Genomic DNA, 17,410 nt, shown 5'->3' with positions numbered 1-17,410 from the left:
ATTATTTCCCTACTGATTTTTTTCTTTCATATTTGCAGTATACAAGTAACAAAAATGTACACAAAATTATGATGAGGAAAACGGATGTTATTGATAATTTTATACTAAGCACAAAGAAAGTGTTTTGTGAAAAGTCGGAGAGACAGCTTATTTTTGGAGCCACATCCAGGCATCAATAACTACGACAGGAGCAAAATCTTTTCTGGTCAGTTGGGGAACAGCCTGGCAGAGCTTGATGCACAAGGCAGGGTACTTTTAATTACAAACTCTGCGTAAAAGTTTGCCTTTTGGGGAACTTCAGTGAAGTATGTTTTCTAGCCATTTTTGATGGATGAGGTGAGCTGGATAATTCTATGCAGTTGTAGATTTCCCAAGTTTTTACTTGGAAGGCCACCATAGCCCCAAAGAAGTAATCTGTCCTGGAGATGATTGCTAGGCCACAGACTATCCAGGCAGTGTCTGTAATGACAATATCCACTTAAGCTGGAGGTAAATGTTGTGCATCTGAAGTACACATTACAACTCCTGATCAAAGGTGTACTGAAGTTTCAAATTTGTGGTGAATGCATTGATGAGTGTCCCCAAAGGGTAATAGCTGAAAGGGAGACTGTTGGGATCTTTTGAACTTATTAATAGATTCTATATTTTGAAAATATTGAGACATAGCCAGCTGTGCTATTTCAAGTTTTGAACATCAGCAAGGTTGTCTATGACATGGTACCATTTCGGTTTGTGGTTCCCTAGGGAAACTAATGTGGATCTAAGAATGATCCACACATATGAGATAAATTATGCTGTGGTCAACAATTGCTGGTAGCAATATTTATTCTCTATAAAGGTCCTTGTGTTATGCTACACAGGATGTCAGCAGGATCAAAAAAGTCACCTTTGTTTGATTAGGTTAATGTAGCTTAAGAGGAATATCGTCAATCATGTCATGGACGTTACTCTAAACCCACATATACCCTTAAGATGGCGGAGAATTATTGTGTGATCGGTTTTATCAAATAATAGGGCACAGTCAAGGAAGATTAGAGTGTAGGTGTCTACCTGATCCCTGTTTATCAGGAGATATACCCTGACGTCGAGTAGAGTGTTTTCCGTTTCCCTTCATGCTGGAAACGAAACGGAAAGTTATTCAGGAAGTGGTGGACCTCAAGGTAATGTCAGTGTTGGATGGTCACCATGCTAGCCCTCGTTTGTACAATGCTTGGAAGTCAGCTGATAGGACACGTTCATTGCTTAGAGAGCAAAGGGCTGGCCTTAGATCCCAGTTCACTCAGAAATGAATATCTTCTTGTAAGACTTGATTGAATGGTGCCAGATATCTATGCTTTTAGAATAGAATATCTCCTCATGTAATTTTTATATGTCTCTTTCGGGTCTCTCACATTCTTCAGAATGGTGCATCTCTTTAAAAAGACAAGTGGAGCACCTTAGATGGTTTAGGGCATTCAAATGATGATCCTTCTTTTAAGATGAATGAATGGTCTCAAATCTTTCTGCACTCTCAGAATTCTGTGAGTCCTTTAAGACAAGTCAATGGCCTTAAACTCTTCCCTTACAGAATGATACCTCTCCTCACAAAATGTGTTGAGATCTCTTGTTTCTCTCAGCATGGCATGTCTCCTTTACATTTTGATTAGCCAGTTCAGAGCTCTCAGGATATGAATGTGAGTGAGGGGTCTCAGTACTGTCAGCTCAGAATGAGCAGGGTCTACTTGACATGTGAGTTTGGCTGTTTCGTATCATTTACAGACCTCAGAATAAAGCCTTTCCAAGATAAGTGGAAAGTCGTAGATCTTTGCCCACTCTCTTAATGGAGTTTGTTCTAATAAGAAGAGCACAGTCTCTGGTCTCTGAAAGTCTTCAGAATTAAATGTCTGTACAGACCACTCATTAGAACTCTAGCATGGAACGAAAAGTTTTTTTTCTCATAACATTTAGTATAGTATTGTACCCATTATTTTATAACCATTGCTATTTTAGTTTGGATTAGCTTCACATCAGCTCATACACGGTATTTTATTAATGTCAGTGCAGCATAAGATCAGAAACACTGAGCCGGTTAATAATGAAGCCTTATAGCAGGATTACTTGCAATCACACATTGTGCACAACTGTTTTATCTGTACGCATCGAATCACATATCCACATCACCGTCTACTTTAGTTCACCCTTGCAACTTTTTTTAACCTCTTTTATCTCGCGTTTGTCTTTATTGACAAGAGTTGACACTATCACTTTAACTGCGTGTCAGCACAGGGGCACGCGTACGTAAGACGCCACTTAAACACGTTCAAACTAACATCCGAGGTCACTGCTAACACATCAGGTTAATCGTTGCAAGGAGAGTAAATCACCTCGTACATAATTTCAGTAAGTCATAAACTAATCCGGTTGTCTTGCTGCAGCGCGTAGTTTAACATCACTAGCGCTGCTGCGCGCCCGATCATTAATTGCGCGGATACACTTTTGCATCTAAAATCGTATACTTGTGAACGATAAAGAACTGGGGCCTCATTTATGAAAAGTGACGCATCGCTGCGTGAAAACAGCGATGCGTCACTTTTCACTGCGCACTCCTTGCGACACCAATGATGCGTCATATTTAATGTATGACGCATCATGTCGCAAGGACTTACAGATATGTCAGTATTTCTGACGTATCTGCAAGCGCAAAAGTGACGCATTGCTGGAGTGTGTCACAAAAGTGACGCAACTCCAGCAATGCGTCCTTTCACATAGGGAAAGCCCCATGTGAAAGGGCTTGCATCAGTCTTACGCCTGCTGTGAGGCAGGCGCAAGATTTTGATGCAACAGCATCCTAATAGTGACGCAGTGAAATCTCATAGATTTCACTGCGTCACTATTACGAGGCTTTTTGCGGGGGAACGCCCCCCTCTGCATACATTATACCTGACTCAGGTATAATGTGGCGCAGGGGGTCTAAAGAGTGACGCATCTACCTAGAAGCGTCACTTTTTAAATATGGCGCAACAAGGCGCATATTTTACGCTGATGGTGCGTCACAAAAAGTGACGCACCGGCGGCGCAAAACTGACGCAAGGCCTCATAAATAAGGGCCCATGAAAGCAATTAACACACAGGAGGCACAGAGATAGTAAGACCGATACGTAACTGCACTGAATACGTTTTCTTTTTTCAGAACGCCGCAATTTGTTTTTCAGAACGCCGCATTTTTTGGGCATTTGTGGTGATTTGTGTTAGAACACTTATGTCACATGCGCTTTAATTTACTAGAAGAACGTGGTGGTGGTTCAAAAATCGATGATTTCCTAATAATACTTACCTCATCATATTTAACTTATTCCATAGAGAACCCCTGATGAAGGCACATATTGCTGAAATGCATTGGGAGGGAAGATCATCTATGCTTGATCAATGGATGTTAATGCATTATGGGAAATTAAGTTTTGACGTTGATATGCATTTGAAGAAACATTGTGTGAATTCAACACATTGGAAAGATTAAACAAGACGGATAAGAAAGAGAAAGAGTGTTTATTTTGAATTTAGCTGGATACATAGCATTTTTGAACCTGTGCCCAGGGAGACAGACCAAGGACTCTTGGGACTGCAACCTTATTGCTTTACTAATACACTCCTGAGTGGGGAGTGATTCCCCGGAGCATGGCCCACAGTTTAACTTTGGGATAATAAATGAGCGGTGCATGATCCAAATCAAACAGTTTATTGTTTGAAACCCTTCACAACTTTGATAAGGTTATGAAGTTCTTTGTTTTGCCCTATTTGCATGAAAAGTATATATTTTGCAACTATTTTTCTTAACCATATAATTATTTAACATTAATTCAATGGTTATCCTAAGACATACTTTGCAGAAAACAGTGTTATTAATATCCTGAGAAAAACTATTGTTTATAGAAAATATCTACCAAGGACCAACTTTCAGAGAAAAATAAATTTCACATCTATTTTACAGAGTGGTTCTGTTCGATGAAAGTGAAACATTTCTCACTTGTGTGGTGAAAAATTTCTCACAATGGCAGAGAAGAACGGTGCTTAGGCGAAGGGACAATAGGAACGTTTGCACTTTTCAAAAAAGCCAAAATTCTGCAACTTCGCTGAATTTCTGTGATGAAAACAAATGATACATGCCTTCTATTGACGACTAACTGAGTTTCTCCTCGATAAAAAGCTAATGAATTCAGGAATGTACAGCCTCAAGAGCCATAGTCCTCTCAATCGCACAGACAATTGTTTTTTTCTAATTACAAACCTCCCTTAAAAATGTAATTTGAGGAGACGTTAGCATAAAAAAAGGGCATTCTTACACTTAACACTGACTGGCATAGAATAGCAATGGCCTCCTTATTTTATGTTGCCTCAGTAATCCCGTTTGAATTACCAACTCTCTATTTTCTTCTACGTGCCTAATATCAAGCCTAGGATTACTTAACATATCCTTACCTTCTCCAGTAGCTGGGTACACGATTGCTCTCATTTATCATCTGTTAGGGGCTCTGGCAGATCATATTTCTATCATTATTGAACCTTTAGACAGGGCACACAGCCTAAAAAAAGAATTGAGGGACTAACCAAGTTAGGCAGTATGCAAGTGACATCATGACGCATGGCATCACAGCGTGTGACATTGCAAGTGACACACAGGAAGTGGCATCACAACCCATGACTTCACAGGAAGTGACATCACATCTTAACACCTCAGACAGATGTTTAGCAGTTCTACCACAAGTGCAATTAAGCACAATATGAGATTTAGCCAGTGAGATTTTGTGTTGGGATTGTGCCAAAAAGTGAGACAACCCCAAAATAAAATCTGGGCCTCAATTTATAATTACCTTTTTTTAAACTGCCACAAAAAAATTGGCAGGAAAGAGAAATATAGCAGTAAATCTGTTCTGCTTAATTGATCGAAAATCCTGCACTTTGAAATATCTTATATGGTTAAGGCATCTGCTGCCGAAATCTTTGCATGCCAAGTAACTCTCAGGGAACAATAATAAAGGTAAGATAACGCTGGATGTTTAAACATTTGCTGGAGAGATTTGTGTTTTGTCTGGCCCCAGTTTTCAATCATAGTAGCATAAAGGGTTAATGTGTATCCTGCATAGCACATAATGTAACATGCAGATGACAGATTTTTATTTTTGGCAGCTAAGTGGGTTACTACTTTTAACACAAAGATCCTTTTGTTACTGGCATTTCATAAATTGTAATCCTTCTAATATAGCACAGTGAGCTGCCAAGGGCATGTAACTCCTGCACCTTGTAACTCTGACTGTCTTATGTAACACATCTTGTACATTGATTTATACATATATGATTTTTTGTCACTGTTTAATGTTAACGTATGGTGTAAAGCGCTCTGACACCCTGCATTGGGATGAGTAGAGCTAGAAAAGAAATAGCCTGGTGAGGCATTAGTGTGATGGCTGAAATATGTTATGATGGCTGAAACATGTTGACCCAGGGACACAGAGTATACTAATTTCCTTAGTGCAACCCCCCCCCTTTTTTTTTAACTCTGACAGGTTAACCTTTGAAAATTAAATGAATTCTCATGACACCCTAGACTATTTTAAAGCTGGGATCCCACCCAATAACCAAAGAGCTCCCTTGGCAACAAAAGTTGAGCCTCCCCAGATACACTAAGCATCTGGACGGGGACTCTATGATGAAGCATGCATCTTGGAATCCCAGTGAGTGAGAGTCCTTTTAATACCATAGGGTGATCCCCTTGGTCTGGTATGGAGAGATAGGCTAAGCACAATAGTGGTTCCCTTCTTTAGTTTTTGTAAAGGTTGGGGTAGCCCAGCAAGTTGAGTTAAATGACTTATTTTGAGCCCAAACAGGGCAAGAACCAACATACTATTCAGCGTGCTTCCAAATAGAAGACCCGAGTATGAATTTCAAAGTGCATTTGACACATCTGTGAATAGCAACTGGGGAATTATGGTACATTTTCAATACTTCAGGTCTGTGTGCCTTGAATTGAATTAACAGGGTTTCCTTTGAACACTAAGGGCCTCATTACGATGTTGGTCGGAAAGTAATCCGACCGACTCCTTGTCGTGATCGGTTCCGACTGACTCACGTTCGGCGAGTCCTACTGAGGTTTTGTAATTCTCGAGTCTGACTCCATTTTGTTCTGTGCCACCATTTTGTGTTGCCCTCACGTGGGCCTGTGAAGGTAGCCTGGTGAACAAAGTGGCCTGGCCTTCTTAGTTCATGTATACATTAACTATGTTTCTTTTTGACTCTGAAATGAACTGTAAGAAACTGACCTCTTCACCTGAAACTGACCTCGCAAAGCCAATTTCCCTGATCGATCTTTGTCTGAGATTGCCAATCAATGTTCAGGACATCGTTAACTTTTAGTTTCCTTGCACATGCCTTATCTTGTTCAGCATCTGTTACTGTTTCTTTTTTATGTTTCTTCATTACATGGGTTATGCTTTCAATTATAGGTTTGTCCGGCTTGTGGAGATTGAATTTGGGACGTTCCTAATAATTAACTTTTGGGTTGGGATACTGTAAATTGAGTTTTTGTTATGTGATACTTTGTTTGAAAATGTACCTTATTGGCTAGAATTTTGTGCATTGGGTGTACATTTATAATGTGAATATTGGGTATAAAAGGAGACGTCTCACCTTAGTAAAATGAGCAGTCTCCTGAGAATTTACACAGTTATGTATTTCTAGGATCACTGTTACTAGCTTCAGCTAATAAACTTGGTCTCTGATGCCATCCAGAAGTATTCCGTGTCTCTGTATACCAAGACAGGTGAACTAGAAGATCTTAGGCGTGCCCCTGACACCGCTGGATTAAACCCCGGTTCTTCAACTGGCGCCCAATGTGGGGCGACTTCAGCGGTACTGGTCCAAGCCCGAAGATTGTGAGGAGCCCTGTGAGGAAATTCTGGAGGACGGCCGCCACTTCATCGACCCCTGCATGTCGACGTGGACCGAAGGTTTTTTTCTGCGAGGCTTCCCCTTTCCGATGGCTGTGAAGGACTGCTGCCCTGACTGTCGCCCTATCTTGGACCCTCTTGTGATGATTTGTAAGGTGAGACGTTAGACGGTCTTCTGGTGGCGTTACAGACATTTTGGTTAAGTATAAGTGGGTCGCTCCCATGACTTTTGTTTCTTGGTTTTGATTTGGCCATTGCAATAGTCAAAGCCGAGGGGTTCGTATATATTTGCGAGTGTATCATTTTTGATACCCTCTTGAAGCAAGACTAGTGAGCTAAAAGATGCCTGGTTTTAGCAAATTTAGGAAATGGTTTTGTTGTAGTTGTAATAGGGATTCCCGATTGGAGGACTCGTGTCCGATACCTCCGGTTGGAACTCCAACTTATGAGCTCTATTCAAAGCATGGTGTAGGTCCCATTACCTTTAATGAAGAAGGAAAGATGGTGTTTTACGATAGCCCCAACATGGTAGTTTTGAATCAGATGTTTTAGATAACCGAGAAATTGCGCTGTTTAAGAAGAAAGCCCGGCCGGCGATGTATGACTCTTTCCGCCTTTGGCGTAAGGAAGCCAAACAGCGAGAAATTAAGCAAGCTAAGAGAGATAGGAAGGAAAGGAATATATCAGTAATGCAAGCTACTAGGCAGTTTTAAGAAGATGAAGAAGATCGTGCGATTGAAGTGTCAGATAGACAACATTGCATGGCCATTGACAAATGTTACCCGGCTTTGCCACCCCCCTTTCAAAGGTGACTGAAGACCCTGAAAAGGATCCTTTGATGTCATATTTACTGAGATTGCCACCCCCTTATGTGCAGGGTGCTACTGCACCTATGTTACCTCCAGTTGTTGCACCCCTTGTTGTCGTTCAACTCCCTGTTGTTGTTCAGCCACCCGTTGCTTCACAGGTGGTTCTTCCTCCCCCGGTGCAGCCCCCTCCAGGGCCGCCAGCCTTGCCACCAGCCTTGCCTCAAACTCCTTTGCCTTACACTCCTTTATCTTTGACTTCTCTTATTTCTGTCCCTACGTCTCTGTCGCCTCAATACACTTTGTCTCCTGTCCTCATGTCAACTTCTTCTCCTTCTGCTCGGCAACGATTGACTGAGACTATCACTAGTCTTTTGTCTCCTTTCTTTGGGTCACTGAATATGACCCCTGTTTCTGAACGTAAGCAGATACGTAGTCAGCTCCCTGGTCCAGAAGAGCAGGCAGTGTTAGATCTCCTTGCTCGTAGATGGGTTTCGAATACCTCCAAGTACAGTCCACAAGTGGTTATGGATATCTTCCTACAGTAGGAGGTACCAAAACAAAGGTATGTTTTTGATGTCATGTGCACCTTCCTTCGTCAGGAGTGGGAAGATAATGAGTTGGGTTCAATTCCACTGGAATTGCTTAATGTTCAGTCTGAATTTGCTAAAGGGACGATAGTGGGTTCTGATGTTGAGGAAGCGGTAGAGACACTACTCACTTTTAGGTCTAGACTTCCACCTCAGTCATTGTTCAAACCTGACCCTTCTGTTAGGAGAAAAGTGAAGCAGTATCCTATGAGAGAGGTTCCCCCTGTATGGAGAGAGGCAGTTGTGGCTGATGCCACTCATGGTATTGCGTCTGCACCGGCTCATTTTCAGCGAGTGTGGGTGCATGCCCCTTGGCTCTTAAGCAGACCTTGCCTGACCCCCGTAAAAATCCTGCTGGTTATTACAAGGAGTTGTCTCAGACAGTTGATGCGTGTGTTATGAATTTAGCTGACATAGATATGTTGATGGGTAATGTAGTTCCTCAACCCTTGCAGGCGAAGATCCGTCACGAGGATCACGCACCAGAGTTAGGAGATACGTGGGTTAATATTACTGCTGCAGATGGTCGGCAGGTAGGAGGTGCCAAACTGAATCCTTAGTTGCAGAACTACCTGGTAGGGTTATTAATTTAATGAAAACTATGATGCCTCCTCTGCGGGTGAATTAGAACAAGTTAGCAGCATGCAAACAAAAGAAAGATGAGAGTGTGTCTGATTTCTTCACTAGGTTTGAGGAAACATTCACTGATCATAGTGGTCAGGACATGAGTACAGAAGGTGGTCAGAGGTTGTTTGTAGCTAAGTTTGTTTTTAATTTACTTCCTGAACTTTCCAATAAGTTAAAGGACTCTGAGAGTTCATGGGCTGTTTCTTCTTCGGCCCAGATATTGGCTACTGCACAATACTATGAGAATAGAGATAAAGATGAGAAGGATAAAGTAGAGAAGAAGACTAGAGAATTAAAAACGAAAGTTCTTCTGCAGCAGGCTTATCCGCCTCGCCCTAATCAGCGTCAGTTTCAGCAACCTTCCCAGTTTCAGCAACCCCCACAGTTTCAGAAACTGTTGCAGAAGTCTGAGTCTTTTGCTTCGCGACTCCCGCTAGGCCCTAATCAGTATGCTTATTGTAATGAAGAAGGTCACTTCAAGAATAGTTGCCTGATCTTGCTACAGCGTGCAAATGGGATGCCTGGTCTGAGAGGTCGTGGTAGTTTCCAACAAGTACCTAGGGGTAGGGGACATGGTACATTTCCCCAGAATGAACGTTCCTTTTCCCCTTAGAATTCTATGAATTATTTTGACCAACAGAATGTTCCGACTGTCCAGTCCGCTCAGTACTACACTGATGATTATTATGTTGGAAGTGAGAGTGCTGGTTTTAATGATAGTTAGGACAGCCATGGACAAAGGGAGGGAGTAGTGTCAGTTCCAGTAGACCAGAGTGGAGCTTATGTTGAAGTGATTACATCAGGTGTGGCAGAACTTTTTCTTTTGGATACTGGTACAGCAAAGAGTTCTATCATGCACTCTAAACTCTCTGGCACACCTTTGTCTGGCTTGACCAATGTTTCAGTAGGATTTTCTGGTGCCCCAGTTTGTAACCCGGTTTCTTGTCCTTTGCCCCTTTCTATTGTTCCATGTGAATTGGAGGCTCCCCTTATTCTAACGACTGGCTGTGGCGAGAATCTGTTGGGTTTGGACTTGTTGAAAAGATTGCATGCGACATTACAATGTTCTCCTTTGGGAGTACATCTTACGGTGGGTAAGAAAGTGATTTACCCGATGTATCTGTCTAAGGATCGCCTTCCACTGGAACTGCGTTCTCTCCCTGATACACTTTGGGCTACAGGTCCCAATGATGTTGGTCTCTTGCATATTCTACCCTACGTTGTTACCCTTAAGTCGAATGCTAAATTACCTAGCATTCCTCAGTACAAAATTTCCAGTGATGGCGAAAGAGCTCTTTTAGCGATTATCTATGATTTGGTTGAGAAAGGTGTGGTTGAAGAAACAAGAGGTAATGTGTCTAACAGCCCTGTTCTGCCTGTCCTTAAGCGTACTGACTCTTCTCAGCCACCTGTGTATTGGTTTGTGATCGACCTTCGAGAGGTCAATAAGATCGTTGTGCCACAGTTTCCTGTTGTCCCGGACATTGCTGCTTTATTGACTATGATCCCTGCCTCAGCTGCTTGGTTTTCTGTTATTGTCCTGAAGAACGCTTTCTTCAGTATTCCGATTACTGAAAAAAGTAGGGATATTTTTGCCTTCTCTTTAGGAGGCCGCAGTTTCCGGTTTAAGCGCGCTCCTCAAGGTTATTGTGAGAGTCCCTCCATTTATAGTCAGGCTTTGAAAACTCAGCTTGATACTCTTGCATTGCCTTCTGGTGCTACTCTTATCCAGTATGTTGATGATCTGTTGGTTGCTGCTGATGATGAAGAGATTTGTAAAGAAGTTACTCTTTCTGTGTTGCGACATCTGTCTGACCTCCATCATAAAGTGTCACCTTGGAAGTTGCAGTATTGCCGCCAAGAAGTGACCTACTTAGGTCATCTCTTGTCGAAGGAGGGAAGACAATTGACCCCAGAGCGTATTCAAGCGATTGCCCAAATGACTGTGCCATGCACACAGAGAGAGGTGCATGCCTTCTTAGGTATCACCTCGTATTGTAGACAGTGGATTCGAATTTTTCTTTGCTAGCGAAAACTTTGTTGGCACTTACTCTTAAGGACAACCCACACCCTCTTCCTTGGTCTGACGAATGTCAGAAGAGTTTTTCTGAATTACGTGATGCATTGTGTTCTGCTTCGGTGTTGGGTACCCCCGACTACAGTAAGCCTTTTACACTTTATGTACACGAGAGAGAAGGTTGTGCATTGCAGTGTTGACGCAACAATTTGGAGACAAGCAGCGCCCATGTGCGTATTTTTCAGCTACTTTAGATCCGGTAGCTAGGGCGTTGCCTAGTTGTCTAAGAGCTACAGCGGCAGCGGCTGTTTCTATCCGACTGTCTGCTGGTTTGGTATTGGATAATACATTGATTGTGATGGTCCCACATGCAGTGGATACCCTATTGAATAGAACGAAGACTCAACATCTTACCAGTACGCGTTTGTCAGGTTATGAGTTGACGCTTCTGGCTAGCCATGTGCACATCAAGCGGTGCAACACATTGAATCCATCTACATTGTTGCGGATTTTTGTAGAGATAGATGCTCAGGAAAAGCATGACTGTTTTCTCCGGGCAGAGGAGGAAACGAAGGGTAGAGTTGATCTGAAAGACACTCCTCTTTCGAATCCTGATGGTACCCTATGGGTAGATGGTTCGTGCTTTAAGCTTCCGAATGGAGAGACAACTGCAGCATATGCTGTCACAACTTTGCACACGATTGTTGAAACAGCACGTATTGCACAGAATTTAGCGCGGAGTTGATAGCATTGACTAGAGCGTGTGTGTTTTCAAAAGGAAAGAGAGTGAATGTTTATACTGATAGCCAATACGCATTTGGCGTGGCTCACAGTTTTGGTCGCTTGTGGAAAGAGAGAGGATTCCTTACTTCTCATGGTACGAAAATTCAGCATGGACAATTAGTGAGTGAACTTCTTGAATCACTTACTTTGCCGACCCAAATTGCGATAGTGAAGTGTAGCGCGCATAAGAAGGTTACGGATGATGTGGGTCGAGGGAATGCATTTGCAGATGATGTAGCGAGAGAAACGGCGAAAGATGTGACGAGACGGATGTGTGTTGCAGGCCCTGCCAGATGGGTTGTGGAAGGAGGAATGTGTGAAGATACAACAGAAAGTGTGAAGATGATTCAGGCAGAAGCTACTGAGAAAGAATTGAGTATGTGGAGAGAGAGTACAGGAATGTTGGGTTCAACAGGCTGTTGGGTTGAGTTGTCAGAGCACCAGTGATGGTTGTTGCCGGATGCATATGTGCTTCTGGTGGTTATGATGGCGCATGGATTGGCTCACAGTAGTTCAAAAGGGATATGTAAGTTGTTGGCTCCGGTTATGGCAGAATGGTGGAATTCCTAGGTGTGCTGAGAATTTAGTTAAACACTTCATGATTTGCTTGATGCATAATCCTTGAAGGGGAACCCCAACTCCAGCGGGTCATTTTGCTCCTCCAACGTATCCGTTCGAGGTGCTGCAGATGGACTACATTCATATGGAAAGATGCAATAACTTGAAGTATGTCCTTGTGGTTGTTTGTGCCTTTTCCAGATGGATAGAGGCCTACCACCTAAAGGATAATACAGCCTTGTCTACAGCCAAGGTTTTGCTCAAAGAATTATTTCCCAGATATGGCTTGCCGAGGATGGTATGGAATGATAATGGAAGTGAATTTGTGGGTCAGATTATGAAGAAAGTATGTGCAGGTCTGGGTATTAAACAGAAATTTCACGCTGCGAATCACCCCCAGTCAGCAGGCCTGGTCGAGTGCTATAATGGCACTCTGAAGCTGACGTTGGCCAAGGTACAAGCAAGCTCGGTTCTTACAAGCTCGGTTCTTACATGGCCTTACCATTGGCACTTTTGTCCACGAGAACGACAGTACATTCTCGCGTGGGACTTAGCCCATACGAGACTGTTTTTGGACGTCCGGCGAATGTCTGGGGTGTGCCGAGGCCTAAGAAGTACAGTGATATTGAGTACCCTATGTTGGTTGACTACTTACATGATTTGACTGCTAAATTGCGTGTTCTTCACCAACAGGTCCATGGCACTTTGACTTCAGTTTCTGTAGACGCAGGCCACACGATTCAACCTGGCGACTGGATTCTAACCAGGAATTTCCAGAGGTCAAAGAACTTGGAACCAAGATGGACCGGTCCATACCAAGTCCTGATATCAACTCGGACTGCTATTAAGGTGTTCAGCAAGAAAAACTGAGTACATGGTACCCATTGCAAGAAGATACCTTTGCCCTTACTGTATGATAAGTGGGTCCGGGAAGGTGTTGCCGATTCCGAGAGTGAAAGGGCTCCGAGATTTGTACCTTTTAGCGATGCACATCTGGAATGGACTCAGTCAGAACGTGCGGATGATGAAGTCTTGCAAGAAGCTGTACCGCCGTGTTTGAGACTTGATACTACGCACCCAGAGACACTCTTTCAGGATCAAACTGTGCCTGGTAAAGAACGCTACAACTTAAGGTCTAAAAAGGACAAATAAAATCAGATTTTTTTAGTAAATTACACTCTTTCAGACAAGAGACTATTTTTCTTTTTCGAACCACCATCCGGGTTCAGCTGCAGGGTCGCGGTAGAAGACTTAAGGGGTTGCCCGCGTATTGACGAAAGGTCTGCGGTTCTAGGGACGTCTAGGACGCCTGGACGCACACTTGAGTGAAGAAGGAAAATTGCCGCGAGCAGCACATTAGAGGATGGAGTCTGTTGTAACTGAAAGAGATGTTGAGAAAATAGATCTTAAGACAAGATTTTGTACATTGATACATAGCAAATGTTTTATAATATTGTGCTTTTTGACGTTTTTAAGTATCACGTTAGTTTGTGTGGGTTGGACTGTCTATGCTAAACAACAGACATCTGCACCCACCTCCCAACCTTTGCTTTCTTTCACTACTGTTTCTTTGCACCAGTTTTATACGTTGCCTGAACATGAACAGACAAGGAGATCAGAATTTGTCAACAACTCGTTCATACAGTTGTTGCATCAGCATCAGTTAGTAGTAAATACCACTAATTGTTGGTTTTGTGGTCTTATGCCTCATAGGACAGATAAAGGTATGCCATATTTGGTTTTGCCTTTTTCTTTTATTGGGTCTGTGTGGGCTTTTCAGACCATGTTTATCTATGCAAATGAGGTACGCCCCTTACGTTCCCTTAAATATAACTCGAGCAATAGTGCCTTGATAAGGGGAATAGTAGCTATGATCCGAGATATTGATGCATATAATGCTATCCCTAAGGATGAGGTGCAGGCTTACATTGGTTGGAACGTGACTGGATATAGTACCAGCTTGACAGAGAAGGAGAGACGAAAAAGGTCTCCCCCTATTTGAATTGTACCCCACTGAGGCCATTTTTGTTTGCAAGGTAATGGTCGGAATCCGAAAGCTCAGCTAGGTAAGAGTGTGTGTGCTCAAACCTATGTCTATTCATCTCGGACTTCTCCACCGTTTGTGCCAGCTAAAGGCACATATTTTGTTTGTCATGACAGAGCCTACACATGGTTGCCACCTGATTTTTCAGGAACGTGTTATGTGGCGTTTCTGCTTCCCCCTACATACACTATAGCTTCAGCCTATCATAGAACGAGATATGGTAGAGGTGTCTTCAATCAGGAAGATACTGCAGCACACGAAGTAGAAGATTTCTTAAAGGGCTTCCTGCCCTTTCGGGGTCCTATGATCAATAGTAGGCATATTCGACAGCTTGTCCGCGTTGTTGAAGCTACTATTAATGAGACAGCAGGTGCTCTTAGTAATGTTACAGCTGAGCTTCAAGCCGACCGCCTCATGACTTTGCAGAACCGTATGATATTAGACATCATACTTGGAGATCGAGGAGTAGTATGTAAATTGATTGGATCCAGTTGCTTTGTTTACATACCAGATAATGCCCCTACAGTGTACCAAGCCATCTCTAGGTTGTATAAAATCTCTGAGTCTATCCTTGTAGACGAAGGAGACTGGTCATTGACGGGATGGTTTTGGGGACTGCTGTCCAAATGAGGATGGAAGACTCTGACATTCCTTGGTATGGTTTTAACCATCCTTTTCTCTTGTTGTCTTTGCATCCAGTGTGGTCCTGCCATTTGTAGTCTTTGTGCTACTATGTGTGTTTGGAGACCTGTCCCGAGAGAAGTAGAGAATAATAAGATGATGCTACAGCAACACCTTGATGACTTAATGAATATCGATATAGACCTAGATTCAGATTAACATGAGTCTTAGGTTATTGCCTTCGTAATGGCAAAAGAAGGTGTGAGGTTTTGTAATTCTCTAGTCTGACTCCATTTTGTTCTGTGCCACCATTTTGTGTTGCCCTCACGTAGGCCTGTGAAGGTAGCCTGGCGAACAAAGTGGCCTGGCCTTCTTAGTTCATGTATACATTAACTAGGTTTCTTTTTGACTTTGAAATGGACTGTAAGAAACTGACCTCTTCACCTAAAACTGACCTCGCAAAGCCAATTTCCCTGATCGATCTTTGTCTGAGATTGCTAATCAATGTTCAGGACATCGTTAACTCTTAGTTTCCTTGCACATGCCTTATCTTGTTCAGCATCTGTTACTGTTTCTTTTTTATGTTTCTTCATTACATGGGTTATGCTTTCAATTATAGGTTTGTCCGGCTTGTGGAGATTGAATTTGGGACATTCCTAATAATTAACTTTTGGGTTGGGATACTGTAAATTGAGTTTTTGTTATGTGATACTTTGTTTGAAAATGTACCTTATTGGCTAGAATTTTGTGCAGTGGGTGTACATTTATAATGTGAATATTGGGTATAAAAGGAGACGTCTCGCCTTAGTAAAATGAGCAGTCTCCTGAGAATTTACACGTGATGTATTTCTAGGATCACTTTACTAGCTGCAGCTAATAAACTTGGTCTCTGATGCCATCCAGAAGTATTCCGTGTATACCAAGACAGGTGAACTTGAAGATCTTAAGCGTGCCCCTGACGCTGCTGGGTTAAACCCCGGTTCATCACTACTGACCGATTACGATGGTTACAAACAGCGTTCAGAAAGTCTCCCATTGACTTCAATGGGAGCCTGTGCTTCAACCAACAACACAGGCGCCCATTGAAAAAAGGGGTGGTTGTGGTAAACCTTGCACCCTACCGCGGCACACCATAGTAGCTGCCACACTGTGCATGGTTTTAAAGGGGGATCCCTTGGGGTCCCATCTCAGGCCACAACTAGAGACCTCAGGGTAAAGGGCGGCCTGATACGGGTCCCCAAAGTCAGTTTCTGACAGCCATTCCATGTCAGACAGAGCAATTTGGAAAGGCTGTCCGAATCCGACATCGTAATACGTTGGTCGGAAAAGCGGTCTGTAGAGCTGTACAATTTGGCTTTGACTGACTCGGAGTCTCTGAATGCCGGTGGGAACCAATTCAGACTGGCCGAATGGTTACCTTTCCATCGTAATCGGTCGGTCCGAAATTTTCCGAGTCGGTCAGAAACGTAGGTTAAGACACTGCTTAGGAGAATCCAACTGCCATTCGGGGCCTTTCCGACCAACATCATAATGAGGCCCTAAATTATCTCGACTAACAGTTAGTCCTTGTAGGATTTCCCATTCTTTTTGAGAGACTTTGGAATGATCAGCTTGGAGCTTGTCAAGGAAGGATCGTGCTGCTGCTACTATTTGTTGCGGAGGAGCAAAATCTTGCTCAAAGGTTGACTGAGACGCAGTATAGCTGCCCAACAGAGCGTCCGCTAGAGTATTTTAGTGTCGGGAATATAGGCAATACTGAAGTTGTACTGTTTGAAAAAGTAGGCCCAAGGTACCTGATGAATATTCCTACCCTGCCTATTTCCAGGACACTGGAGTATACAGTGATCAGTTTAGATTCCAAAAGATTCTCAGGACCTCATCAAAAAATTCTTCACCTGGTATAGGCCTTTTTATGGCTTGAGTTCTCTTTCTAAAATGGAGTCATTTCTTTCTGAATCAGATAAAATATGAGACAGATAAAAAATGGGGTGTTCAAGAACATCATCTTCCTGTTGTTATAAAAGCACTGCTCCAATGGCCCAGTCTAAGGCATTTGTCTCCACAATAATTTTTTTATAAGATCCGGATGCCACAAGATTGGTACTTGCAAAAAGAGCCTTCTTTACACCCAAAAAGGCTTCTTCAGCTTGAGTATCCCATTGGAAACCTTGGTGGAGCATGTCTTTCTTTAGGATTCGGGTCGTTCAGCTACTTAACTGGGCAAAGTTTTCAATAAACTGCCTGTAGAAATTGTAAAAGCCAAAGAATCACTGGGCATCTTTCACATTAGATGCAGTTGGCCTCTCCAGGATGGTAGAAACCGTGCGCTTATCGATCAAGACTCCATAACTGTTAATGCGGAAGTCCAAGCACTCTACTTCAGATTGGTAAAATTCACGATTCTCCAGTTTACAAAACAGCTGATTCTGACACAGTCTCTGTAA

The sequence above is a fragment of the Lissotriton vulgaris genome, chromosome 1_1 (assembly GCF_964263255.1).
Source record: "Lissotriton vulgaris chromosome 1_1, aLisVul1.2, whole genome shotgun sequence".
NCBI classification, from domain to species: Eukaryota; Metazoa; Chordata; class Amphibia; order Caudata; family Salamandridae; genus Lissotriton; species Lissotriton vulgaris.
The sequence above is the reverse complement of the archived record's forward strand: the minus strand, read 5'-3'. Positions refer to the sequence as shown.